The sequence below is a fragment of the Lepidochelys kempii genome, chromosome 1, assembly GCF_965140285.1.
Source record: "Lepidochelys kempii isolate rLepKem1 chromosome 1, rLepKem1.hap1, whole genome shotgun sequence".
Taxonomy (NCBI): Eukaryota; Metazoa; Chordata; order Testudines; family Cheloniidae; genus Lepidochelys; species Lepidochelys kempii.
The window spans coordinates 64221446-64249050 of record NC_136380.1 but is presented as its reverse complement, the minus strand read 5'-3'; the positions used below and the strand labels follow the sequence as shown (position 1 = coordinate 64249050).

General features: G+C 39.9%; 1 protein-coding gene across 7 annotated transcripts in view; it reads right to left on the bottom strand.

The window, feature by feature from the left end:
* ELF1 (E74 like ETS transcription factor 1) overlaps positions 1-27605 on the bottom strand; it is a 148694-nt gene that overhangs the window by 79904 nt on the left and 41185 nt on the right. Inside the window, exon 2 of one of the 7 annotated variants that reach the window (XM_073345892.2) lies at positions 8571-8668. The exons of 4 other annotated variants lie outside the window; for them this stretch is intronic. The gene's annotated coding sequence lies outside the window, so the exon portion shown is untranslated. Of the gene's footprint in view, positions 1-8570; positions 8725-20793; positions 21002-27605 lie in introns of those variants that run through there. 2 more of the 7 variants (XM_073345863.2, XM_073345883.2) reach the window with 2 other exon arrangements.

Here is a 27605-nt window from a genome sequence, read left to right as displayed (position 1 = left end):
AGGCTGAAGTCTCTTTGAAAGTCAATGGGACTTAGGCCTGATCTACACCTAAAAGTTAGCTCAGGGCTCTGAAAAATTTCATACCTTGTGCAATACAGTCAGGTTGACCTAACTCCCACTGTACATGCAGCTAAGGGCATAGCTACACTTGCACATGTAGAGCGCTTTGAGTTAAACCAGCCTTCGTAGAGCGCAGTAGGGAAAGCGCTGCAATCTGTCCACACTGACAGCTACAAGCACACTAGCATGGCCACAGAGAGCAGTGCATTGTGGTAGCTATCCCAGCATGCAAGTGGCTGCAACGTGCTTTTCAAATGGAGGTGGGTGGGTGGAGTGTGACAGGGAGTGTGTTGTGTGTATGTGGGGGGAGAGAGCGTGTGTTTTTTTGGGGGGTTGAGAGCATGTCAACATGTTGTCTTGTAAGTTCAGACAGCAGACCCCTCCGACCCCTCCCGCCTCTCTCTCTCACACACACACAGCATTCCACAGTAATGGTTGCTTTGTCTTGGAGCAGATAAGCATGCCGGCTGTCAGAAACGGCGCTTTCAAAGGGCATATCCATATTCCTACAGCGAGTTCAAAACAATGAGAAGAGTGGCCACTTGACTTAAGGAGATTATGGGACATTTCCGGAGGCTGATCAGAGTGCAGTAATGCAACACCTCGTTCACACTGACGTTTCAGCCAAGGCGCAACAAGCGTTAATCTTCTTGCCGAGGTGGAGTACCAGGAGCGCTCTAGCCATGGAATCAGAGTGCTCTACGTGCCTTGCCAGTGTGGACAGGCGCCCGGGGCTGCTTTAATGCGCTCTAACTCGCAAGTTAAGCCAAGCCCATCAACGATCTACATAACACCACTACAGTGGCACAGTTGCAATGCGGTAGCAGTGCTGCTGCAGCGTAGTAATACCCATAGGCTCCAAGTCTGTGAGTCAATGGGACTTCAGTGCTTTTGAGAATTTTATTCCTTGTCTAGAAACTGGGGTGTGAGATTAGATCAAATTACCCAGGTCAATCCAAGCAGTTTAGCACATGCTTAACATGCCTTGACTACAGTTTAAGATGTTAATAGTTTAAACGTAGGTAACGCAATCTAACATCATACCTTTAAATACTAGTTTAGATAAGACTTGAGAGTGCTTCTAGAGCTGTACTGTGGGGGAATATTAGTTCAACCACAATTAAGGTTAAGACTATCTTCTTGTTTAAAATAGACGATTTTTCTAAATGCTCTAAAAAACCCATAGTGAAATATAAGTCAGGGACCAATAAAGTTGTTATAACTAAGCAAATATTTAGACTCATGAGATATATGAATAAGCAATAAAATATAGTGAAAGTAGCGTCTGTATGTCTCATTTTGTGATGTCTGGGGAAATGTATGAACTGCAGCCCAAGTAGCTGGTTTACAAGTCTACTCAGGAAACAAGTCTTCTTTCCCAGTTTGAAGCTTGTTTGAAACTGATTTAGGAAGGCTGAAACCTTTAGATTTATAAGATTCCCTGACACAGAATTTTAGCCTCCTAGCAATGAAGAGTTTTGGTCTAATCCATAGACCTCCTGAAAGCTTTTGTCTTTTTGAGGTAAATTCAGAGAACTCCTTGCACATCCACTGTGTGCCATAACTATCCCTCCAGATGAAGAGTGCCAGGGAAGTGGAATGAAAGTGTAACCTTCTGAACAGTGGACGACAATTTGAGGATGAAGGCCAAGTCTTGGTGAAGCACTACTCTATCTGAGGGCTTGTCTACACAGCCTCACAGTTTGGACTACAGGGTGTGAACAGCAGTGTGCACCCAAGTGCTGAGCTTTAACTCCCCCCTGTGGGAGCTGCAGGCACAAAGTAAAAGGTTCCTAGTTCATGTTAACTTAGTCCTCTTCAAACAGAGCTACATTAATTTGAACTAGGAACCCTTTAAGTTTGCACCCCATTGTCCACATGAGGGAGCTACAGTGCACCTCTGTGGTGCATACTGCTATTCACACCCTGCAGTCCGAACTGTGGGGCAACGGAGACATAAGTGGAGTGAAAGATACAATATTGAGTAAAATCCCATTGACAAAACTCCTGGCTCTGAGATTTGTGGAGATAAGTAGTGCCACTCTGAACGTATGGCTAAAATTGAGGTTTATTAAAGCATTCTTTACAAGGTTAAATTTGCAGGTCACTCTAACTTGTGAGGGTCAGGGATGAATCACTTGACATATGGACAGGACAAGCATCTGCAATTTCCAGTAAATAAGAATGCTAGATATAGCAGAAGCAGGTTTGTGCAGAGTGATCACCTTTCAGCTAAGAGACAGGCCACAGAGAAAGTCAAAGATGGAGAATTTGAGCTGAACTAATTTAATGGGCTTGGCTATGAATAATGCATTAAATCCTTCCAGAATATTCTGATATTATAGAATTTTTTTTTCAGGATGATAGGAGAAGGAATGCAACTCAGAGACCCCTTCCCCAATGGCAATGACCATTAGCTCCTTGGAGCAGAGACCATCCTTCTTGAGTCCTTGGGGAAGCACCAAGCACACAGTGAGACCTAGAGTAAATAAATAATTATAATGATTTAAATATAATCAATATGTTAGGGATCCCAGCGATTGGTGGTCCTCATTTTGCCTCTCTCACCAATGGGCTTACTCCTAGTGTGACGCTGCACTCCATAATGTTTTATGGAAATATGCTTATGAGTGTAAATATGATGTAACTGGAATATGCTTCATGCAAAAGGTCTCTTGTAAGGTATTATTACAAAGCTTATAATCTACTGAGTGTGTTCTTTCTATTGACAGGTTTCAGAGTGACAGCCGTGTTAGTCTGTATTCGCAAAAAGAAAAGGAGTACTTGTGGCACCTTAGAGACTAACCAATTTATTTGAGCATGAGCTTTCGTGAGCTACAGCTCACTTCATCGGATGCATACCGTGGAAACTGCAGCAGACTTTATATACACACAGAGAATATGAAACAATACCTCCTCCTACCCCACTGTCCTGCGTGACCAGAGAGATTGAAGTGTTCTCCGACTGGTGTATGAATGTTATAATTCTTGACATCTGATTTGTGTCCATTTATTCTTTTACGTAGAGACTGTCCAGTTTGACCAATGTAAATGGCAGAGGGGCATTGCTGGCACATGATGGCATATATCACATTGGTGGATGTGCAGGTGAACGAGCCTCTGATAGTGTGGCTGATGTTATTAGGCCCTGTGATGGTGTCCCCTGAATAGATATGTGGGCACAGTTGGCAACGGGCTTTGTTGCAAGGATAAGTTCCTGGGTTAGTGGTTCTGTTGTGTGGTATGTGGTTGTTGGTAAGTATTTGCTTCAGGTTGCAGGGCTATCTGTAGGCAATCTCTGGTCACGCAATCACAGACATGAAGGTCGCTACCTTAAAACAAAAAAACTTCAAATCCAGACTCCAGCGAGAAACTGCTGAATTGGAATTCATTTGCAAATTGGATACTATTAATTTAGGCTTAAATAGAGACTGGGAGTGGCTAAGTCATTATGCAAGGTAGCCTATTTCCCCTTGTTTTTTCCTACCCCGCCCCCCCCAGATGTTCTGGTTTAACTTGGATTTAAACTTGGAGAGTGGTCAGTTTGGATGAGCTATTACCAGCAGGAGAGTGAGTTTGTGTGTGTATGGGGGTGGGGGGGGTGAGAAAACCTGGGTTTGTGCTGGAAATGGCCCACCTTGATTATCATGCACATTGCAGGGAGAGTGGTCACTTTGGATGAGCTATTACCAGCAGGATAGTGAGTTTGTGTGTGTGGTTTTTGAGAGGGGTGAGGGGGTGAGAGAACCTGGATTGTGCAGGAAATGGCCCAACTTGATTATCATGCACATTGTGTAGAGAGTTGTCACTTTGGATGGGCAATCACCAGCGGGAGAGTGAATTTGTGTGTGGGGGGGTGGAAGGTGAGAAAACCTGGATTTGTGCTGGAAATGGCCCAACTTGATAATCACTTTAGATAAGCTATTACCAGTAGGACAGTGGGGTGGGAGGAGGTATTGTTTCATATTCTCTGTGTGTATATAAAGTCTGCTGCAGTTTCCACGGTATGCATCCGATGAAGTGAGCTGTAGCTCACGAAAGCTCATGCTCAAATAAATTGGTTAGTCTCTAAGGTGCCACAAGTACTCCTTTTCTTTTTGCTTTCTATTTGAATGTATGTACCATTCTCGTATCTGAAGCTAGAAATATAAAGTATAACTCTGAGGTCCTACTGTAATTATGCAAAGTGTGGGCCATTGATGATGGTTTAGAATCTTGATGGCTCCCATTGACTAGGATAATTGGTTGTAAATGGCTCTGTTTACTTTCAAGCCTTCCTATGTTTGTGTAAGCCAGCCCAGGAAGAATGGTGGAAGGAATCCATCTTAAACCTGTCAGCATAGTCTGTTTTTCTTTGTTAGGCCTGTCCTGTAGTAGGTAACTTCTGGGAACTCTTCTGGCTCCTCTTAAACCTGGTGCTTTTCCATTTAGAAGGATGGGTGGGCATCCAGAGAGACAAAAGATTCCCCCTTGTGCCAAAGCTGGAAGAGAACAAAGGGGGCTGCCAGAAAACCCCTGCTTACCACCTGAGCTGGAACTAACAAGGACTGTACCGGGGAAAGGATTGGGCCCAGACTAGGAAGGAGTCTGTGAAAGAAGCTTATTGGAACATCTCTGAGGGTGAGATATTACCTGTATCAGTTTTTTAATGTACTAGGCTTAGACTTGTGTATTTTTGCTTTAGTTTGCTTAGTAACTTACTTTGTTCTGTCTGTTATTACTTGAAACAACTTAAATCCTACTTTTTATCCCTAATAAAATCAGTGTTGTTTATTAGTAAACCCAGAGTAAGTGATTAATACCTGGGGGAGCAAACAGCTGTGCATATATCTCTATCAGTGTTATAGAGGACAGACAATTTATGAGTTTACCCTGTATAAGCTTTAGACAGAGTAAAATGGATTTATTTGGGGTTTGGATCCCATTGGGAACTGGGTGTCTGGATGCTAGAGATAGGTGACCTGCTGAGCAGTTTTTGGTTAAAGTCTGCAGCTTTGGGTGCGTGGACCAGACCTGGGTTGGTGTCGCAGCAGGCTAGCGTGTCTCGCTCAACAAGGCAGGGTTCTGGAGTCCCAAGCTGGCAGGGAAAACGGGCTTAGAGGTAATTCCAGCACGTCAGGTGACCGTCCCAAGGGGGTCTCTGTGACTGAACCTGTCACACCTGACTCTCAGGCATTAGCAATCTCTGCAAGTACAACTCATTTAGATGAAATCCCCATTGCCCCATAGTCACAAAAGCATCGCTTTTTCCCCATGCCTTAGCGGTATGAGAATACAAACAACAACAATACAATCATGGGCCAAGAGTTAGTCCTTAGAAATGCAGCCATCAAGCATAAACTCACCCATACCTCTAAACAGAGAAGCCCTTAGTGACAGATACATTATAAAGCCCAGATAAAGATGAGTTTGGAACACATGAGAATCGCTTTAGCTACTTCCTACTTCAAGAAGGAATTTTCTAACTAGGGGTTTTCCCATGCCAATTTGGCCCATTCAGGTATTATTTTTCCACAACCTTCAATGGAGCTGATCACACTTAGTTAAGTTAGGATTATGTGCTCACAAAAATTCATACACAACCTTAAACATACAAGCTATTGTATTGAGAGAGGAAAGTTCTGCCTGTCTGGGTTGTGGTCGTGAACACTGAGTCCTCAAGAGATTGGGAGGCAGGGAGAAACACCAGAGGGCTACTACTAGTCTCTCTCCTCCATGGTTGGGCGAGCCTTTAAACTACATCAAAAAGCAGAGATTAAATTAGTACTGTGTCTAGGTCAACAGTCCCACTAGATCTATCACACCCATGCTTCTCTCAGCAAGAGAGTCAGCTCACACACAGTCAGAATGGGATGACAAGTGAAAACTGGAGTTTAAACTGGAAGGTGAATTGCAACCTTAACATTTTTCCCAGTCCAAATTGTAAAAAAAACTGGGAGGATATTTTTAATTCTAATCTAGTTCAAACAAACATACATCACTTTTCCATCTCTTTTAGACTTAAGATTTGATCTGAATATTCAAAGCATCAGTTTCCAACAGATTGTGGTTTAATAAGATCACAGCCACAATATAAGTTTGAAATTAATTTTCTGGGGTGAAGTGGGAGGGAGTAGAGGCAAAGGCTTTATAACCTTTTCTGATAAGAGTTTATGGATGGTACAGATAACCTGTTGATCACCCAAGCAAAAGGAGCATCTAACATAGTTGATTAGCCAATTCTGAACTGCTAAAAGATCTTTAGGGGATTCACACTGTCTGCACTGGGGCGGGGGGGAGTAGCAAAATCAACTGACAGATTAATCCATGTATGCAGTGTTGTTGTAGCAGTGTTGGTCCTAGAATATTAGAGACGGTAGGTGAAGTAATATCTTTTACAGGACAGCTTTTGCTGGTGAGAGACAACAATCAACCTTACACAGAACTCTCCTTCAGGTGTGCTAATCCAGGTTCATCCAAATAGTTTCGAATGACTAGGAGGATGTAAAAAGAAAAGGAGTACTTGTGGATGTAGAATCCATAGTTTCCCCAGTTTGAACCTGCTAATTATTATCTTTTATTCAGCATGAGAGGTTGTCCTCAAGAAATTTCAGACTATTTTACAGCATCTTAAACCACAATTCACATATCCAGACAGGATGAAACAGTGTCTTGAATAAAATAGCTCCAAATGAACATCACTTAAAAAAAATTATTGGAAGTACCCCTTCCAGCATGAAATCCTACCACACAAATAATTTAAGTAAATTTGCATAAGGGACTACTCCAATTAAAGACAGAATAACTTGTTTTATTAATGCATAGTTAATACATAGAGAAGTGGAGATCATACTCAATATCCAAGCTACAATTTTGATAAACCATGCAATAATAATATATGTAAATTAACAATTCCAGCCAACTGCAGTGTTCAAAAATCATAAATCAGGCCCTCAAAATATGAGATTTGCTTAAAAATCATGAGTCTTATTAAAAATAGTAAGTTTTAGGTGCTTTTTATTTGTCTGCTGGTTTTTGAGCCTTTAGGATGTATTTATGTTATGATTTTCCAACTTTTCTCCACTACCATGAGAGCTTTTTTTTTTTTTTTTTTTTAAATTGAAGCTGAGATTCTCATAGAAGCAACTGAACACAAGAGCTGGGCTTTAAGAAAACACCTCATCAAATATCACTGGACCTGGAGATGAAAATCACAAGATTTGGCAACACTGCAATTCTTTAACATAGACGAAAATTCACAGATCCTGAGATTTCAAGTTACCCTCAAATGGAAATAGCCCTTTGCATATTTTTTAATATCCTCTAGGAACAGCTTACTTGCTAACTCATCACAAGTTTCTGTCTAGATTTAAAAGAACTACTGTGTTAATACAGTAGAGCAAATAAATATCATACTTTAGTTCTGTTATTACTTTACTGACAACTCCTGAAATTACTGTTTTACAGTTATTCTGCAATCGTTCCTCTCTCTCCAATTACTGGCCAAATTCTGATCTTTAATCTTAGATGTCTAAAAATATAAGGACAGACTGATAAATGGAAACCAAATATATTTAATAAAATTTGCTTCAGGAGGCTGCTTGTTACACAATTGCTGTCCGTGACGGAAACTAGAGTAGAGTCATCTCTTAGTACATCTGTTCCTCTGCTAGTGGTTTAACTGACAGGAAGCAGAAACAAAGATATGGAGTCTGAATGACAAGTGTTTCCTGCCTTCACAGCTACATCTTTCTTTTTTACTTGTCATAAAATAATCCACTGGTCCTTAAGTGTGACAGGCAAAGATACAAGTAGCAGCATACATAGCGAGATGAATTTCTCCTAAAACTTAGGACAAATATTTTTTTCAAAAAAGGAGGGCAAAAAGTTATTCCCACACAGAAATATAGTCAATTTGATATGACATAACTAGTCCAAGTTTATTGGAACATGGTTTCATGAGAATCACAAACCATAATATTAAAACTGTGATCATATCAACTCTTCAACTGTATCCCAGTACTACACACATCAGTACTACGTAAGTTTTAGTGTGTGGCCTTCTGTAAAGCAGCTACTAGACAGCAGAGCATCCTAGTATGTCAAACACTCCGTATCAGATAAACAGAGAGAAACAGAGGTTAACCTTAAATATACAGCAGCCAATGGTGGAAGCCACATTGCTCAGAACTTTCAGTAGTCGTCCAGACATTAAAACATTAAAAATATATGCTGAATGTAACAATTTTCTACTGGCATGGGATTAGATTAGATGACCGAACAGGTTTTTTTAACTGTAGTTTCTAGGATTCCACCATAAAATAATGAAGGTGTATTTAGTTCACTACGGGGGAAAAAAAAAAGGCACAGTAAGAACTACTATAGAGTTGGCAAGCAAAGGATCAGGGGACAGACAAAGCAAATTTTCATTAAAAAAAGAGGCACAACTCTGTTACAGCTGTAACCAGGGTCCTCAGGTTCTAATGACTATATATTCAAAAAGCCCCTTTGATCCCCCTAGTATGTTATACCTGAAGATCTCTGTGAGGTAAAGTCATCCACTTGCTTCCAGACTCCCCGCCAAAATCTAGGCCATCAGAAAGTTTCATTTTCTTAGTCAGCCAGCAACCTAAAAAAGTTGACCACATTGTTTTTAAGGAAAGAGGAGGAACGGAGAGAAATTGTTTAAGGTGGTCCTAAGAAGTGCAACTAGGGGTGGATAAGAAATGCCATACAGGATCTTCTCGATTATCCTACTTCTGTCAGTGGCCAGTTGTCTTGATTTAATGATACAAAAGAGAGGGAAACAAATTTTAGGCTGGATATCTGGAAGGTTCACTAACAGTCTCCAGGAAAGTATTGGAAGTTACATTATTTAATTGCTTTAAATTAAACAGAACAAAGCTACTGGAAATAATAAATGGCATCTATCTTAGAGTTTTACACTGCTGCCCTCACTGTAGCATCTGAGCTCCGTCCATGTAAAATCAATAGCAACAGCAAAGTGCCTGGTGTACTTCATGGTGTCTCTGGCACTTCTACCCCAAGCAGAGTTTTCACCCCATAAAGGGAGTTTTTTTGGGAGAGAAGGGAGGCAAGAGGGGTTGCTGATTGAAAGGCGGTTGGGAATAAAAAGGGTGTTCAACTTGTGAGTGTCACTTCCTCCACAGCACTGGACTCGGGTCACTTGCTGGTTTAACAAGAATAAATGGCAGATTCTCCGTAACTTGAAGTCTTTAAATCATGATTTGAGGATTCAGTAACTCAGACAGAGGTTGTGGGTCTATTACAGGAAAGCGTGGGTGAGCTTCTGTGGTCTGCATTGTGCAGGAGGTCAGACTAAATTATCACTCTTTTGGACTTAAAGTCTTTGGTGTAAAGGCTTTCTTCAAGAAGAAAGTTTTTGCAATGTTTCCTAAAGATGGCCAGACTCTGGATTTGTCTGATCACCTCTCAAAATTGTTCTGCAGCCAGATCTCCATAACAGATAATGCTTTGTCCCCAGTTCTTACATGCTTAGTCCTGGGCTTTGCAATTTGCATTGACCCAGAGAAGCACAGCTGTCATGGTGTTTCATAGATAAAAATCCAGGGCTTTGAAAATTAGGAGCAAGGCCTTCAAATGGCATAGAAAATTGACTGGGAGCCAGCGGAGGAACTTAAGCACAGGCTCATCTCTACAGCGTCTCAGCACCTATGAGAAAAGTAGCTAGTCACTGTACAGTATCAAAGAAACATGGTTCAGGAACACACCCTTCACACTCAACTAACTCGTAACATTAAAACAAATCAAAAAAATACAAAACAACGTTTATTAAAAAAGCCATGCAGCATGCTCTGAAAGCTTACTAAATTTTGCTGAATTGGCAGAGAGGTAGAAGATGACTGAAAACGTTTTTTCCATCTCAGATTCCTACAACAATATTACACAGGCAACAACATTTTATAGTTTTGCCTCTTACTTTGTAAGTCACATTGGTCATATCTCTTGCAACATACATTGGCAGCATTCAACGTTTTCCGAGGAAAACTGGGATGGCAGAGATGTTGACATTGAGCCAGAATTGGTTTACATGGGACTCAGATATTCTTTTTAACCCTGGAAGTTCAACTCTGTTCCACTTACAGAGTGAACATTTTATTACAGCAAAAGCTTTCAGATCATAACTACATATTTTCACAATGTATTACTAAGATTTCCTGACTGCCACATGATACAAAAAGGAATGTTTACAAGCATAATAGTTTCTAGTACACTTGTATGTTACAAAATTAGGCAATCAAACTAGAACAAGCAAAATATTTAACTTGACACAGAAATAAAGCTGTGAATAAATGAGATTTTTTGATACAATCAAGAATTTGGCATCTTTCTAAAGATGAATATTTTACCAAAAATTAAAAATGAAATGTCATGATATTCTACTGAGACTGTTACTGATTTAAAATAAAAAAAACCATTCACTCTGATCTTTAAATTCTATTAAAACTGAAGATTTATCCCTGAAACTAATTACTGTGTCACTACAGTGATGCGCCGTTATATTTTTAGTAGCCAGTCTGTATCACTCAACTGATCTGGTTAAAACTATTATTGTTGTTGTTGTTATTTGCTATCAGGGACCCATTGTGCTAGGTGCTGTATAAACATAAAACAAAATGATTGTCCCTGTTCCAAGGAGTTTACACTCTAAGTATAAGACAAGAAACAACAGATGGATACAGATAGAAAGGGGAGTACAAGGAAACAATGAGACAATATTGGTCAGCATGATAGGCAGTGGCCTCTGCACACCAGCACCCTCGCTGTTATCACATTCTTTGTAGGCATCAAGGCAAAGGAGTATCCTGAAGGTAGATATCGAGGTAGTTTTGTGGATGTTTATGGGAAGCTTCTCCCAAGTGTGAGGGGCAGCACAGGAGAAAGAACAAAGGTGCTTATCTGAAAATTTAATAAGGGGGCAATGGAGACTGGCATGACTGGCCAATCAGAGGCAAGTATCAACCGCTCAATAGCAAGTGAGAGATGATAGGCAGGGCAGGAATTGGCCATGAAGAGCCTTGAAAGTGAAGACAAGCAGGACTGAGTGGTCTCCACGCAGCAGCTTTTTTCTACAAAACAAATCAACTTATTTGGTGTATCCAAGCCTACCAACATACCTGAATAATTTTATCAGGGCATTTTAGAAAAAATGCACCTTAGTGCCTCAGCAGGGAAACCTACACATTGCAGCACTATACTAGTGTATGAAATTCCATGTAAAACCAGAAACAAAAGTGAAAACTGACTTAGTCTGTGTCCATTGTTCAAATGAACAATGTAGGGCACGAAATAAACTGCATTAATGGATTTGGTGTATTTTAATCTGTTTTAATAGGTAAGGATTATGATTTTTAACCCTACAGTGTTCCTTTAACAAACATCCTGAACAAGGCATTTTCTAGATAACCAGGGAGGGGTTTTTTTTGTTTGGGGTTGGTTTTTTTTTTTTTTTTTTACAATGTTTACTTAACAAGCAGATCACAATAACTAACTATTCTGTTTGCAGTAAGAGGCAGTACAGTGCAATGACTTAATATTTTATCACAGAATTTGTGCAGGCAATTGCTAGCAATCAACTTTTAAAATTCTTTTTAGTTCTTATATTTTTCATCTTATGAACAATAAAACATTCTTTAGAGTTCCTCTACCTTTCTTCTCAGTTAGAAGAAATTTTAAGAGGCTTAATGTCCCCTAAAGTCTGCTTCACTCATTTGTCTCTTCAGATTGAGCTCAAAGGTCATCAGTTCATTTGAATACCCTGCATTAGCAGATGGGAATAGCTAGTATATTTTTATTGTAGCAAAAAGTAAACATTTTAAAAAGTGATAGCAACCCATATCTTGTCCTTATGTCTCCTTCCCATACTCCTCAAAAAAAGAAATTATTATTTTTGTTTCTGCACTTTTAGGACTTTGTTTGCACCTGCTTCCCCACCCAAAAAACCCATTACCTTCCCAAGTTTTCTGTTATCATGTTTATTTAAACCAGTCCTTATTGTAATCAGACTATTAATGGTCCCAGTTCCATCTAGATTACATTGAAAAGTCCCGTGTTGTAAAAGGGTGTAGAAAAAATATTGGGGGTATGATTCAAAAAAAGGTTAAGAACCTGTGATCTAAACAGATGTAAGAGTGGCCATGTACAAAGCTCTAACAGTTTAATTAAATCAGTTTATATCACGCCTTTAGTTAAATTGGTGCAAACAGGCCTAGTCTAAATTTAAGGCTTATTCCATCATAATTATGTCAGTTAAAAACCCCCAAAAACAAAAGACACACCACACCTTAGCGATATAGCTATGCAAGTATAAGGCCTGGTGTAGATGCACTTCTGCTGGCTTAAAAGTGTTTTTGCCGGTATAGTTTATGTTTCTTGGGGAACTGGTGTAAGCTATACCAAGAAAAGGCACTTTTATGCCAGTGCAAATTGCATCAATACTGGAAAAGTCTGCCGCTCTAGCTATGTGAGCGAAACTTTTGTAGTGTAGACAAGGCCTGCTTTTAGACCAGACCATAGGGAGACCTGCAGCTGGGACAGCATGAGAATTTAACAGCGGGATTCAGATAAAAAGATGTGTGGAACAGTCTAGATAGAACCTGGATCTAAAAAGAAAAGGAGTACTTGTGGCACCTTAGAGACTAACCAATTTATTTGAGCATGAGCTTTCGTGAGCTACAGCTCACTTCATCGGATGCATGCCGTGGAAACTGCAGCAGACTTTATTTATACTATTTATACACAGAGAATATGAAAAAATACCTCCTCCCACCCCACTGTCCTGCTGGTAATAGCTTATCTAAAGTGATCATCAGGTGGGCCATTTCCAACCTGGATTTGTGCTGGAAATGGCCCACCTGATGATCACTTTAGATAAGCTATTACCAGCAGGACAGTGGGGTGGGAGGAGGTATTTTTTCATATTCTCTGTGTATAAATAAAGTCTGCTGCAGTTTCCACGGCATGCATCCGATGAAGTGAGCTGTAGCTCACGAAAGCTCATGCTCAAATAAATTGGTTAGTCTCTAAGGTGCCACAAGTACTCCTTTTCTTTTTGCGAATACAGACTAACACGGCTGTTACTCTGAAACCTGGATCTAGTGTTATTACCCCTCCAGTCCATAAATACAAATGCCAAATTTCTTTTGGATAGATATTATAATCTGAGTTCTGTATATATTCTAGGCTATGTTAGACCTTAGAAGAATACACTGCAAGCAAGCTGGCAAACGTCTCAGTACAATGCATATAGGATTTAATTCACTTCTCTGTTTCTGAGTCCCAAATATTCTACAGATACTTGTTTGCAGCAACAAAAAAGGAGTCTGCACATTTCCTGACTCATGAAGACTTCCATTCATATTTTATTGAAATCTAGTACAATATATATAGAACCAGTGCAGTAGTTTCACCAGCACGGGATCCTATCCATAGTGATGATTCCATGGACAGTTCTCAAAAAGTGAAATGGCTATTCCCTAATCAGACAGGGACTGTCTTTTCATTCGGTGTTTGTACAGCGCCTCATATAATGGGGCGCTGGTGCATGACTGGGGCTTCTAGGCACTACGATAATACAAATAATAACAATTTAGTTATTACCTTAGTATTTTCTCCTCCCATGGATACACGTATTTTCTAACATGACCATATTAACATAATGACGGCATAGTCTTGTGCACACTATAGGGATTCTTGGCAGTGCTAATTAAAACAAAGACTTTCCAGTACTGCTGGATGTAGGCCAAATGTTGGATGCCTAGAGTACTGAGATACAAGCAGGCATCAGAATTCATATAAGCAATACATTGTTAAACAAATAGTCTCTGTCATCACACAACCTTATATTACTAAATCTCTCCTGCAAACCTCAAGATTCCCCTATTTTATCTGAGCACTTACAAGTTTGGACTCTTATTGTGTCATTTGGCTGCCAGCCTTAACATTGGCAAGTATAAGAGAAATTAATTCCAACCCATTATTGCTATAATTATATTAAATACAAGCTAATCAGAGCATAATATTAAAGGTCCACTTGGCTTGTATTTAATCCAATATATAAACACTTGATTTTAGAGGAAGACAGTTACAGTAGCGTACACACATCTTCTAGAAGTAAATATTTAGGGGAAATTATAACAATAAGGATTTTTCTTGCTAGCTAGAATGTTCTATGAAGGGTTTTACATTTTAAACGTGTTATTAAGTAGCTGCTTCCTAAATTATGGCTATGTTAGACAAACTAAAATTTCACTTCTTGGTGTCTGGATTTTTAAAAACATAATTATTTCAATGTTGGCTTTGGCTGGTAACCAGAATAAATACACTTTTTGGATAGACATAGTTTAGAATTAGTGAGAACTCCATAAGCATTCTCTTATAGTCAAACAAATAGTGCCATGGAGTTGCCTCTCAATACAAAAGTGTTTCATTTTCGTTTGTACTGTAAGTCCAAACAGGCAGGAAAAAACCCCCAACACCACACACATGATACAGAAACTTCTATGGTTCTATAGTTCCTTATTTTCTCCTTTTGAAAAAAATGTACATTTAAAGAAAAAAAAGAATAGCATTCATTTCGTCAATAACATGAGTTGGAAAGTGCTGCACTCCAAACTGCATCATACAAGATCCTGCATAGGTTCTCAGAATTCATTTTTGTGTTGGTTTCAGAGTAACAGCCGTGTTAGTCTGTATTCGCAAAAAGAAAAGGAGTACTTGTGGCACCTTAGAGACTAACCAATTTATTTGAGCATAAGCTTTCGTGAGCTACAGCTCACTTCATCGAATGCATACTGTGGAAACTGCAGAAGACATTATATACACAGAGACCATGAAACAATACCTCCTCCCACCCCACTCTCCTGCTGGTAATAGCTTAAGTAAAGTGATCACTCTCCTTATAATGTGTATGATAATCAAGTTGGGCCATTTCCAGCACAAATCCAGGTTTTCTCACCCTCCGCCCCCCTCCCCACACACAAACTCACTCCTGAGTTTGTGGAGGGGGGGAGGCGGAGGGTGAGAAAACCTGGATTTGTGCTGGAAATGGCCCAACTTGATTATCATACACATTGTAAGGAGAGTGATCACTTTACTTAAGCTATTACCAGCAGGAGAGTGGGGTGGGAGGAGGTATTGTTTCATGGTCTCTGTGTATATAATGTCTTCTGCAGTTTCCACAGTATGCATTCGATGAAGTGAGCTGTAGCTCACGAAAGCTTATGCTCAAATAAATTGGTTAGTCTCTAAGGTGCCACAAGTACTCCTTTTATTTTTGTGTTGGTTCAAGGCCTCTAAGAATCCATAGCATGAATTCTTACAATTTGTATTAACTGACCATTCTTTCCACAGGACAGCTTGCAAATTTTGGCAAAATTAACTATTTTTCTCTTTCTAGCTAATCACATCAACATTGAACATTATTGGCCACACTATATCTCTAAATGGATGATACCACATAGTTGTTTGCGGTATTGTAGCCGTGTTAATCCCAGGATAAAAGAGAGACGAGGTGGGTGAGGTACTGCCTTTTATTGGACCAAACTTCTGCTGAGCAACATAGGAAAGAGCTCAGTGTATCTCAAAAGCTTCTCTTTCACCAACAGAAATTGGTTCAATAAAAGATGAAGTGAGCTGTAGCTCACGAAAGCTTATGCTCAAATAAATTGGTTAGTCTCTAAGGTGCCACAAGTACTCCTTTTCTTTATGTGAATACAGACTAACACAGCTGCTACTCTCATCCACCCTGTGTCTCTCAACAGTTAAACCGCCTATACTTTAAGTTTGAATCATTATAGTTATAGGCATAAGGTTCATAGGAGCAATGTAGAAAATCTTTTCATGAACAGCAAATACACAGGTAGCATGGCACTGGACAAGAGAACAGGCTCCTCTAAAAGCTTTAGGCTGTATTTTCCCCTTAAATACATATGCACGACTCCTAATTACTTCAAAGGCACTATTTTCAAGCTTACTTTTTAAAGAGGAGCCACTTTGTGTTGGAAAGATGGCCTGCTGCACCCAGATTACAATAAATCATGCTAGCACATATTTGAAAGATTAGAGATGTTAACTCCAGAGCATCAATTCTTCCACACATAATGTCCACAAGTAGGGAAAACTTAATAGAAAATTTAAAACGACACGATCAGCATTTTCTGATATACACCATCCCTGGTTAGCACAAGCAGTAATTGTGTTTTCACAGTCCCGTTTTACTATGTTTTTAAACATTTCTTTCCCTTGTTGCAGTGTGAAAGATCCACACAAACAAAAAGATAAGTAGGCACCGGAACAACAGTGAAACAGACATAGACAAAGTGTTTTCAAATCACAAAGTTAACAATTTTTTAAAAAGAGCGAAAATTATTTTTCCTTTAATCTCTTTCAGTTATATTACTATTTATCTGCCAAGCAGCCAATTAAGAACATAGGGGAGATCTAGAGAGAAAACTTTTAGTGATGAAATAATATGTATAAACCACAAAATACATGTAACATCCTTACCAATTTCCTTGAAACTGTCAAGAGCAGTTTGAATCACTCAAGCTCTCACTCCTTTCTCCCCATCCGAAGGGAGAACCAACACAACTTAGTAGTCATCTCACTACTTATCATTAGGTAAATTAGACAAACAGGAGAAGAGTAAGTCATGACAGCAGTTAGTTCACCTGCTGAACAGGTACAAAACAGGTAAAGGGATGAAGGATGCAAAAAAATTACGCCTGCTAATTAAGATCAGATGCCAAGCTGACTCCTGGTTAAACAAGGTTTTTAAAAGTAATTTAGACTTAAATCTCGAAATACAGAAAACACAGAGAAAATACTATTCAAGCCATCCGAAAACATTCCTTCCAAATTGTCAACCTATAGGTTTGGCATTTCTATTCCTGACAAGTGAAGAGAAGAACTTATATTTGTCCAATGTAAGGAAGAATTTCACATAAAAACTTGAGGACTTCGAAGTCTCATTTTGAGGCTACCAAAATGAATGCACTTTTCAGATTAGAGTTCTAATCCAGTATGACATGAGATGGCTGATCTCTTTAAGGGCAAATTCTCAATTAAATGTACCGAGAGTTAGTGATACAATTCCTATCATCACTAAAGTTAGTTATTGGGTAGTTAAATCCTAACAAACATCAGGGTAAGAATGCATAAACTTTAGTCCTTATCTCATGGTATCCCATCAGCACAAAGATTGAGCACAGTTGGTAGCTTTGCCTTAGGACAGGCCCTTAGACAGAATGATATTGAGGAATAGATTATTTGAACAGATGAGTCCCTTTATGTCAGGAGAGTGGGAGTATCTAGAGGATTTCACACTACAGCTGCAGACTACTGATAAGTAAAAGACTTCAAATTTCAGGGCATATAGTCTCTTAAGAACAAATATTTAAATGTCCCTCCCCAGACACAGTCAGATTTAACAAAGTGAGTTAGCTCTAAAGTGTATCAATGGTATCAAAAGCATAAATGTAATGAGTAAAGTGTAAGTTTACTTTTAGGAAAGTCATGCTGCTTACAGAGTGGATCACAAACAAGACTGTACATCTATTCCCCCTCCCCTATATTTAATCACCTCTCAGAAAGGAAGTCTGTGCTTTTCTCATATCCAACAAAGTTCAAGTAGAAAGTACAGTATTAAAATTATCAGTGAAAGTTGCCAAATGAAAGCCTATAAACCTTTACTTAACGATCAAAAAGTGAAAGCTACTTTGGAGATCAAAGTCTTCCCTCTGGTATAAAGGGAAATCCCACATTTTTGATACAAACAAACACTTTCAAAGGCATTTGGATCAGTTCACCTGATTTGGCTCTACTGTATCTCCCCACATACAAATTCAGCTATTCCAGACAGAAGTGAAGCCAGGTAATTCTTCATCCCAAGAAGCTTGAGAAGAGTAATGCACCACTGAACTAACAGTTTCCACAGACATCAGAGGCAATTACAGTACCTGACCAACTACATAACATACACATTTATTTCTCCCTCTATCTTGTATCAGTGACAAGTGTGGGGACTCACCAAAACTAACAACAGAGAAGAAAATAATACTTGGAGAACCTCAGATGAAAAGGAGCTCTAGAAGTGCAAAATGTTTGCAAAGTATGGCTGCAGGCACATTGTCCAAAGTCTTGTGTTCCTGACTGGCTGGTTGGCCTACAGGATGTTGTCACTGACACGCATCAAACTCCCAGCAATCAGAATTGGGACCTTGGCAATAAAAAAATATGTCGAGAGAGAGCACTGCACTGATCAGGACTAATGGATGTATAGAAAAATCACCTTTACTTTTTTTGAGACACATATCATACCACACCTACACTTCGGCTGGAAAAATCAGTCAGAGCCTATAACCACCACCTTTTCTCTTCCGGTCCAGCTATTTCGCTGCTTCTCAGTGGGAGGTCTTTGACGTTAATCTTTAAAAGGAGCAACTGGGAGTCCTAAACCAGTTACTCAACTCATTCTAGTTTAGTTATAGCATCTGGTTCTGCTCTCTTTAGGTTCCTGTACCACAGCCTCGCCATGGTATCCACGAGCCTGGACACACAAGAGCTTTGCTGTAGGACAAAGAGAGATTTCTCCTTAAAGAGGGGCATGAAAAAGAACTAGCAACAGCCGCTTACTCTCCAGCCCTACAACAGCACTACAGAAGCATCCAGCAATTTGGGAGCTGTTTTGGGACTGCTAAGTCAACTTTATAAGATTAACTCTTTAAAAACCTTTAGCTACCTCGCAAGAAAAGTAAAGGAGGGGAGGGAATGGAGAGAAACCAGGGGTCTCCTCTGTTAGTTCAAGTTTAACACTAGACAGTGAGTTTAAGGTGGCTACCACAGACCAAAACTATAGCTAAAAGGACATCAATGCTCATGGGAAAGTAGGAGGAGAGAAAAGGAATTCAAATAGTCCAGCAAATCATAAATATTTTTAAACAAACAAAAATCTTCCACAACACATTCAAAATTGTGTTTTCAATCTGTTCCCTATTACTTATCTTATGCTTCTACTAAAGATAATTTTTCTCAGGGGAAGGATACATTGCATACCTTCTTGAAAAACCTGGGATTTAAAATGTGTTAAAAATGAAACCTAAAATTAAGAGACAATAATAATAACAAATAAGAAGAAGACGACGACGACATGCCAGGATACACAAGGTAGCTATTGGCAAACACTACAGATGGCTAAAAGCAAAAGGCTGTTGCACCCGAAGTGTGCACTATTAGCCTAATAATTTCTTCCCTCCCTCCCTCCCTCCACTGTAGATTATTACTATATTAAGCAAGACTCTACAACACCCTTGTGAGGTAGGTATTATACTATAGTGAACAGTAAATGACACTGAAAAGTATCCCCTATGTACAATATTACAAATAATTTCATTCTCCTAGTGTGTGAGATTTTCAATTTAGAAGAAATTCAATTTTATTTTTAAGAGAGTTTTGTTTTTAATTGAAAAATTAAAATACAGAGTTGAAGGCTACTGTCCTCATTCAGACAAGATTCCAACTGAAATCAAAGTTAATTGTGTTCAAATAGGAACTACAGGACCAGGAACATACTTAACACCAATTCAAAGTGTGTGTGTGTGCATGTGCGCTCGCGCGCGCCCACACACACAGGTCATCGTGAGTTACACTTATTTTAGTAGCAAGTGTATTTTTCCCCACTGAACATTTAAAAACAGCCTTTGAACACTGCATATTTCCCCACAACCTTTCTTGTGCAAATGGCACTAAACCTAGTCCCTTTTACACTATGTCTTTCTCATTGTCACATACAAAATCCTAAACTCTGAGGACCAGAAGTATGAGGATGACTATATATCCATTTTTTATTCCATGAAAGCAGTTAAACTCTTGTTCCATTTTAAATTACACAGTGTGACAGTGGCTTTTTACAGGATATTTCAGTAGAAACAGACTCTCAGGCCATCAATTCTTTGAATTACAAATCCACCATATTTACAGCAGCTCAGAATCAAACCTTAGCAAGTATAACAAAGCAAATGCAACCAGAGTGCTATTAACTAATACTTTGCCCGAATATCCTTCAGAAATTCTCTACTACATGACAAACACATCATCAGAAACGTGTACCCAGCTCTAGAAAAGACTAATATATCCTACAATCAACTGAGCCATGTTTAAAGCAGTGAAACCAGCAGCGCATCTGAAGCATTAAATATTAACACATTTTAAGAATAAGCATACAGCTGAAATGCAACAACATTTAAAACATTGTCAATTTTTAAGGCTTACTTCAGGTGTATTGTTTTCAGGAACATAGAAACAATATAGTCCACTTAACATTTTGAAAAACACACAGCAAAAAACTACTTTACACGGCACTTAAATATTAAATAATCATTTTTACGTGAAGTGCAACAGAACTGACTATTTAGTAAACTATAACAGCAAGTTTTCTTTTTTTCAGTCTTACTCTCATGATACGTCTGAGGAATTTCTGGTATACAAAAGATTTTTAGATTTTAAAAGATGCTTTGCCCTCAAGGCCAAAACCTACAAGAACTGACATTCTTTGTTTTCCCCTGGTAGTTAAGTGCAATCAAGCATGTGACTGAGTTCATACATTAACAGAGGTAAAGAACATACAGCCATGTTTCTTCAACAGGTACACCTACTGTGCTATTAGAATTATCACTCCTATTTAGATACTGTACCACAGCAAGACAGAAACGTTACCTTAATTTGTTTTAAGGTGTTTGCATAGTCCCAAGAGCCAGAAAGTAAAAAAGAAATCCAGCAGTTTTATGCAGTTAAAATGGCTACTGTAGATTGGGGAAGTAGTGTCTGTGCTTCAGCTTATGAGTCATACATGAAACTAAGTGTTTCTCAGGGAGGCACGCCCATGTTGCTGTGGGCCCAATTACTCTGCTAGGTCAAACATGCAAATCTGCAGGTAAGAAGGGAAAAGAGAACAACCTGAATCACCCAGCCCCACCTTAGCTAGCAAGAGCAAAGGCCAAATAATCTTTGCAACAAACTAGAATGCAGAGTTAGTGCAACATGCACTACTGGTTGTTTAAAACCACATTTTAGAAAGCAACTGAAAGGCATTCACTTTGTAAGAAAGCACTTAATTTGTCAAATGCTAACGAAACAAACAAATAATGTTTCATGCTTTTTCCCTAACAGCAGAGAATAGAAAAGTCACCGGTGCTGTCGATTGAAGTTGTTTAAAAAAAAAAAAAAAAAAAAATCAAACAGGTGCATTAAAGCTTGTTATGTTTGGAAAACAATGGACAAAGAAGGGTTGGAACAATTTACATAGTGATATTAGATATGTCTTTCTGTGCTACTTCTTGACTGAATTAAACCTAATCTTTGTATGTGCAAAGAGACAATAAACTAATTAGCCTTTTAATGTAAAACATTTTAATGTAACATTATAAAGAATTTAAAACACTAAAATATTAATAAAAAATTCAAAAATGATTCTGTCTTCAGATTGCATTATCTAACATTCTACTCTTTAGAAGACAATAGTTGGGGATACATAAAATATACAATTACATCTTACTATGTTCTAGTGACAGATATGGCAATTTCCTGCAATATCCTTGAAAAATCCGAATGAATTAAGTATAAGTAGCTTTGCAGTGCATTTTATTAAAAAATGTAAAGTTTATGTATTATTGTGGAATGGCATGTAGCCCTAGGAAGTGTTATTCTGCCAGACAAGAATGAATTTATGGGACAAAGTGAGATGGGTTTCCCAGGGGGACATGTATTCAAATATACCTCTTCTGGTTATGCAAGAACTCAGCCTTTTTAAGTTTCAACCTGAGGAGGGGACCTTTAGACCAAAACTGTATAAAAGAATGACTCACAGATTAATGGGTGTTCTTGTTCTAAAGTAAGAGCTGTTAAGAACTTGTGAAGACAGAAAAACACCTTGACGGAGTTTGAAGGACTGAATCCTACCAGAGCTCTTGTTGGAATTGGGGGTGATCTCTGATAAGTTTATAAGTAGGGATGTAGATTCTTTTATTGTTATTAATATGTTTTCTCTGTAATGCTTTTACCCTAAGAATAAATGTGCTTGCTTATAAAGGACTATGTGGTAACTTTTAACAGTGGGCAATTACACTGTTTATATTCTCTGAGGGGAACTCAAGGCAGGCCTGTTTAGGCAGTCTGACTTGCTGGGGAACTCAGTGGAGGGAGGGAACTGTGCAGCCTGGAAATATCCCAGTCAGGAGGGAGCCGTGTGTCTCTGCCCAAGAAAAGTGATGGCTGAGGAGACAGAAGCCTAAGACTGGGTGCCAATGGTGGACCCGGGAGAGGGGAATTCAGGTGAAGTTGCCTGAACTTTGATAGTTTTCTCCTATTTTTCTAGTTGAAATAAAATATCATTTGGCCCTCAGAAGTTATTTTCAAAGTTGTACCACCTGCCCTAAACAATGGGAGAAATATTTAAATTCTTAGGACCAAAATCTGCCCTATCATATACATGTGTAATTCCTACTGAAGTCAACTGGAACATATATGTATACCAAAGGAAAAAATATGGCCTTTGAAATTCTCAATTTTCAATGTGCTATTTATGTGATTAAACTAATGTGATAAATGACGGGGGGGGGGGGGGGGTAAGGGGAAGCTCCCTTTTATGGACACCCAGCCAGCCAGTTAGCTATAAAGTCTCTCTTGGTGGCTGCTTGCACTACTTGTAAAGGGTTAAAAAGTCCCCCAGGTAAACACCTGACTAAAAGAGCCAATGGGAAGGCTAGAACTTTTTAAAATGGGAAAAAAACCTTTCCCTTTGTCTCTCTGTTGTGTTATCTGGGCTGTAGAGATGGGGGAAGCTGAAATGCTGTGTAAAGTTTGAACCAGGTATGAAAATTCATCATCCATACCTAGAAGAATTCATTGGGACAGGGAATGTTTAGATAGATGCATTAGGGTTACTTATTTTCTTTTCTGTAAGGCTTGTGGATTGCTCTGTGCTAATCCCAGATGCTCTTGTTTGCTTGTAACCTTTAAGCTGAACCCCCAAGAAAGCTATTTTGGGTGCTTAATTTTTGGAATTTTTTTTTTTTTTTAAGATTTAGCAAAAGTCTAAGTTCCAGATGTATTTTCTTTCTTTTTGTTTTTAATAAAATTTACCCTTTTTAAGAACCTGATTGGATTTTGTGTCTTAAAAGGTCTGTGCATATGTTTTTCAATTAGCTGATGTCAACAGCTGGGTTTCCCTTTTGTTTGTTTTCTTCTCAGCTTCCCCGAGGGAGGGGTGGAAAAGCCAAGGGGCCTCAGGGAAAACTTCCCAAGTGAGTTATTCCAGGATTTGAAAGAGGCAGTTTTTCACTTGGGTGGTGGCAGCATTTACCAAGCCAAGGTCAGAGAAAAGCTGTAACCTTGGGGGTTTAATACAAGCCTGGAGTGCCAAGTATTATCTTTTAAAATCCCTGTGGGCTCCTACCTTCTGCACTCGAAGTGCCAGAGTTGGGAATCAGCCTTGACAACTAAATATTACTATCTACTCTTTGTTGAACAGTGTGGGTTTTCTTAGAGCTGTACAAGACACAGATAAGGACACTGTAGAGAACTTTGTGACGGGGGCTATGATTATATAAACACACAGACACAAAGGACTGACAAAATTTTAATCAGAACAAAAAAATAGGGAAGCAAGGGTTGTTTTTTTTAATTGGGAAGATGTTAGTGTAGGCTTGATAGTGGACTAGAATTTGTACCTTTGAGGATAAAGAATCAATTCAAGAGGGATGGAGTCCAGTGCACTGGATATGGAGATCATTGCAAGCATACAGAAAGGCACAGGAAAGGCACAAAGACCACAGGCACAACAGAAGACAAGAGCAGAAAAGTAGGCAGATGTCTTTAATGCTTGCACAATACAACAAGGATGAGAAACTTAAACTTAATTCAGGTTTCAGAGTAGCAGCCGTGTTAGTCTCTATCTGCAAAAAGAAAAGGAGTACTTGTGGCACCTTAGAGACTAACAAATTTATTTGTAAAAAAGCATAAGCTTTCGTGAGCTACAGCTCACTTCATCGGATGCATGCAGTGGAAAATACAGTGGGGAGATTTAAATACACAGAGAACATGAAACAGTGGGTGTTATCATACACACTGTAACAAGAGTGATTAGGTAAGGTGAGCTATTACCAGCAGGAGAGCGGGGGGGGGGGGAGAAGAGGAACCTTTTGTAGTGATAATCAAGGTGGGCCATTTCCAGCAGTTGACAAGAACGTGTGAGGAACAGTAGGGGGGGAAATAAACATGGGGAAATAGTTTTACTTTGTGTAATGACACATCCACTCCCAGTCTTTCTTCAAGCCGAAGTTAATTGTATCCAGTTTGCAAATTAATTCCAATTCAGCAATCTCTCGTTGGAGTCTGTTTTTGAAGTTTTTTTGCCACTTTTAGGTGTGTAATTGAGTGACCAAAGAGATTGAAGTGTTCTCCGACTGGTTTTTGAATGTTATAATTCTTGACGTCTGATTTGTGTCCATTTATTCTTTTACGTAGAGACTGTCCAGTTTGGCCAATGTACATGGCAGAGGGGCATTGCTGATATCTGCTGGGAGAGCAATACAGCGGTGCACAGACAATCCAGGAAGTTATTGGAAATTGTAGGGGACAATTTCGTGGTGCAAGTGCTGGAGGAACCAACTAGGGGCAGAGCTCTTTTTGACCTGCTGCTCACAAACCGGAAAGAATTAGTAGGGGAAGCAAAAGTGGATGGGAACCTGGAAGTCAGTGACTATGAGATGGTCGAGTTCAGGATCCTGACACAAGGAAGAAAGGAGAGCAGCAGAATATGGACCCTGGACTTCAGAAAAGCAGACTTCGACAACCTCAGGGAACCGATGGGCAGGATCCCCTGGGAAAATAACATGAGGGGGAAAGGAGTCCAGGAGAGCTGGCTGTATTTTAAAGAATCCTGATTGAGGTTACAGGGACAAACCATCCCGACGTGTAGAAAGAATAGTAAATATGGCAGGCGACCAGCTTGGCTTAACAGTGAAATCCTTGCTGATCTTCAACACAGAAAAGAAGCTTGCAAGAAGTGGAAGATTGGACAAATGACCAGGGAAGAGTATAAAAATATTGCTCTCGCATGCAGGAGTGAAAACAGGAAGGCCAAATCACACTTGGAGTTGCAGCTAGCAAGAGATGTTAAGAGTAACAAGAAGGGTTTCTTCAGGTATGTTAGCATCAGGAAGAAAGTCAAGGAAAGTGTGAGCCCCTTACTGAATGAGGGAGGCAACCTAGTGACGGAGGATGTGGAAAAAGCTAATGTACTCAATGCTTTTTTTGCCTCTGTCTTCACGAACAAGGTCAGCTCCCAGACTACTGCACTGGGTAGCACAGCATGGGGAAGAGATGACCAGTCCTCTGTGGAGAAAGAAGTGGTTCGGGACTATTTAGAAAAGCTGGACGAGCACAAGTCCATGGGGCCGGATGCGCTGTGTCCAAGAGCGCTAAAGGAGTTGGCGGATGTGATTCAAGAGCCATTGGCCATTATCTTTAAAAACTCATGGCCATCGGGGGAGGTCCCGGACGACTGGAAAAAGTCTAATGTACTGCCCATCTTTAAAAAAGGGAAGGAGGAGGATCCTGGGAACTGCAGGCCAGTCAGCCTCACCTCAGTCCCTGGAAAAATCATGGAGCAGGACCTCAAGGAATCAATTCTGAAGCACTTAGAGGAGAGGAAAGTGATCGGGAACAGTCAGCATGGATTCACCAAGGGAAAGTCATGCCTGACTAATCTAACTACCTTCTATGATGAGATAACTGGCTCTGTGGACGAGGGGAAAGAGGTGGACGTGTTGTTCCTTGACTTTAGCAAAGCTTTTGACACGGTCTCCCACAGTATTCTTGCCAGCAAGTTAAAGAAGTATGGGCTGGATGAATGGACTATAAGGTGGATAGAAAGTTGGCTAGATTGTCGGGCTCAACGGGTAGTGATCAATGGCTCCATGTCTAGTTGGCAGCCGCTATCAAGTGGAGTGCCCCAAGGGTCGGTCCTGGGGCCAGTTTTGTTCAATATCTTCATTAATGATCTGGATGATGGTATGGATTGCACCCTCAGCAACTTTGCAGATGACACTAAACTGGGAGGAGAGGTAGATATGCTGAAGGGTAGGGATAGGATGCACAGGGACCTAGACAAATTAGAGGATTGGGCCAAAGGAAATCTGATGAGGTTCAACAAGGACAAGTGCAGAGTCCTGCACTTAGGATGGAAGAATCCCATGCACCGCTACAGACTAGGGATGGAATGGCTCGGCAGCAGTTCTGCAGAAAAGGACCTAGGGTTTACAATGGATGAGAAGCTGGATATGAGTCAACAGTGTGCCCTTGTTGCCAAGAAGACCAATGGCATTTTGGGCTGTATAAATAGGGGCACTGCCAGCAGATCGAGGGACGTAATCGTTCCCCTCTATTCGACATTGGTGAGGCCTCTACTGGAGTACTGTGTCCAGTTTTCGTCCCCACACTACAAGAAGGATGTGGAAAAATTGGAAAACATCCAGTGGAGGGCAACAAAAATGATTAGCGGACTGGAACACATGACTTCTGAGGAGAGGCTGAGGGAACTGGGATTGTTTAGTCTGCGGAAGAGAAGAATGAGGGAGGATTTGATCGGTGCTTTCAACTACCTGAAAGGGGGTTCCAAAGAGGATGGATCTAGACTGTTCTCAGTGGTAGCAGATGACAGAATGAGGAGTAATGGTCTCAAGTTGCAGTGAGGGAGGTTTAGGTGGGATATTAGGAAAAACTTTTCACTAGGAGGGTGGTGAAACACTGGAATGCGTTACTTAGGGAGATGGTGGAATCTCCTTCCTTAGAAGTTTTTAAGGACAGGCTTGACAAAGCCCTGGCTGGGATAATTTAGTTGGGGATTGGTCCTGCTTTGAGCAGGGGGTTGGACTAGATGACCTCCTGAGGTCCCTTCCAACCCTGATATTCTAGGATTCTATGATTGCTGTCACATGTTGGCAGCATCTACCAATGTGATATATGCCACCATGCGCCAGCAATGCCCCTCTGCCATGTACATTGGCCAAACTGGACAGTCTCTACGTAAAAGAATAAATGGACACAAATCAGATGTCAAGAATTATAACATTCAAAAACCAGTCGGAGAACACTTCAATCTCTTTGGTCACTCAATTACACACCTAAAAGTGGCAATTCTTCAACAAAAAAACTGCAAAAACAGACTCCAACTAGATACTGCTGAATTGGAATTAATTTGCAAACTGGAAACAATTAACTTCGGCTTGAAGAAAGACTGGGAGTGGATGTGTCATTACACAAAGTAAAACTATTTCCCCATGTTTATTTCCCCCCCTACTGTTCCTCACACGTTCCTGTCAACTGCTGGAAATGGCCCACCTTGATTATCACTACAAAAGGGTTCTCCCCGCTCTCCTGCTGTAATAGCTCACCTTACCAAATCACTCTCATTACAGTGTGTATGGTAACACCCATTGTTTCATGTTCTCTGTGTATATAAATCTCCC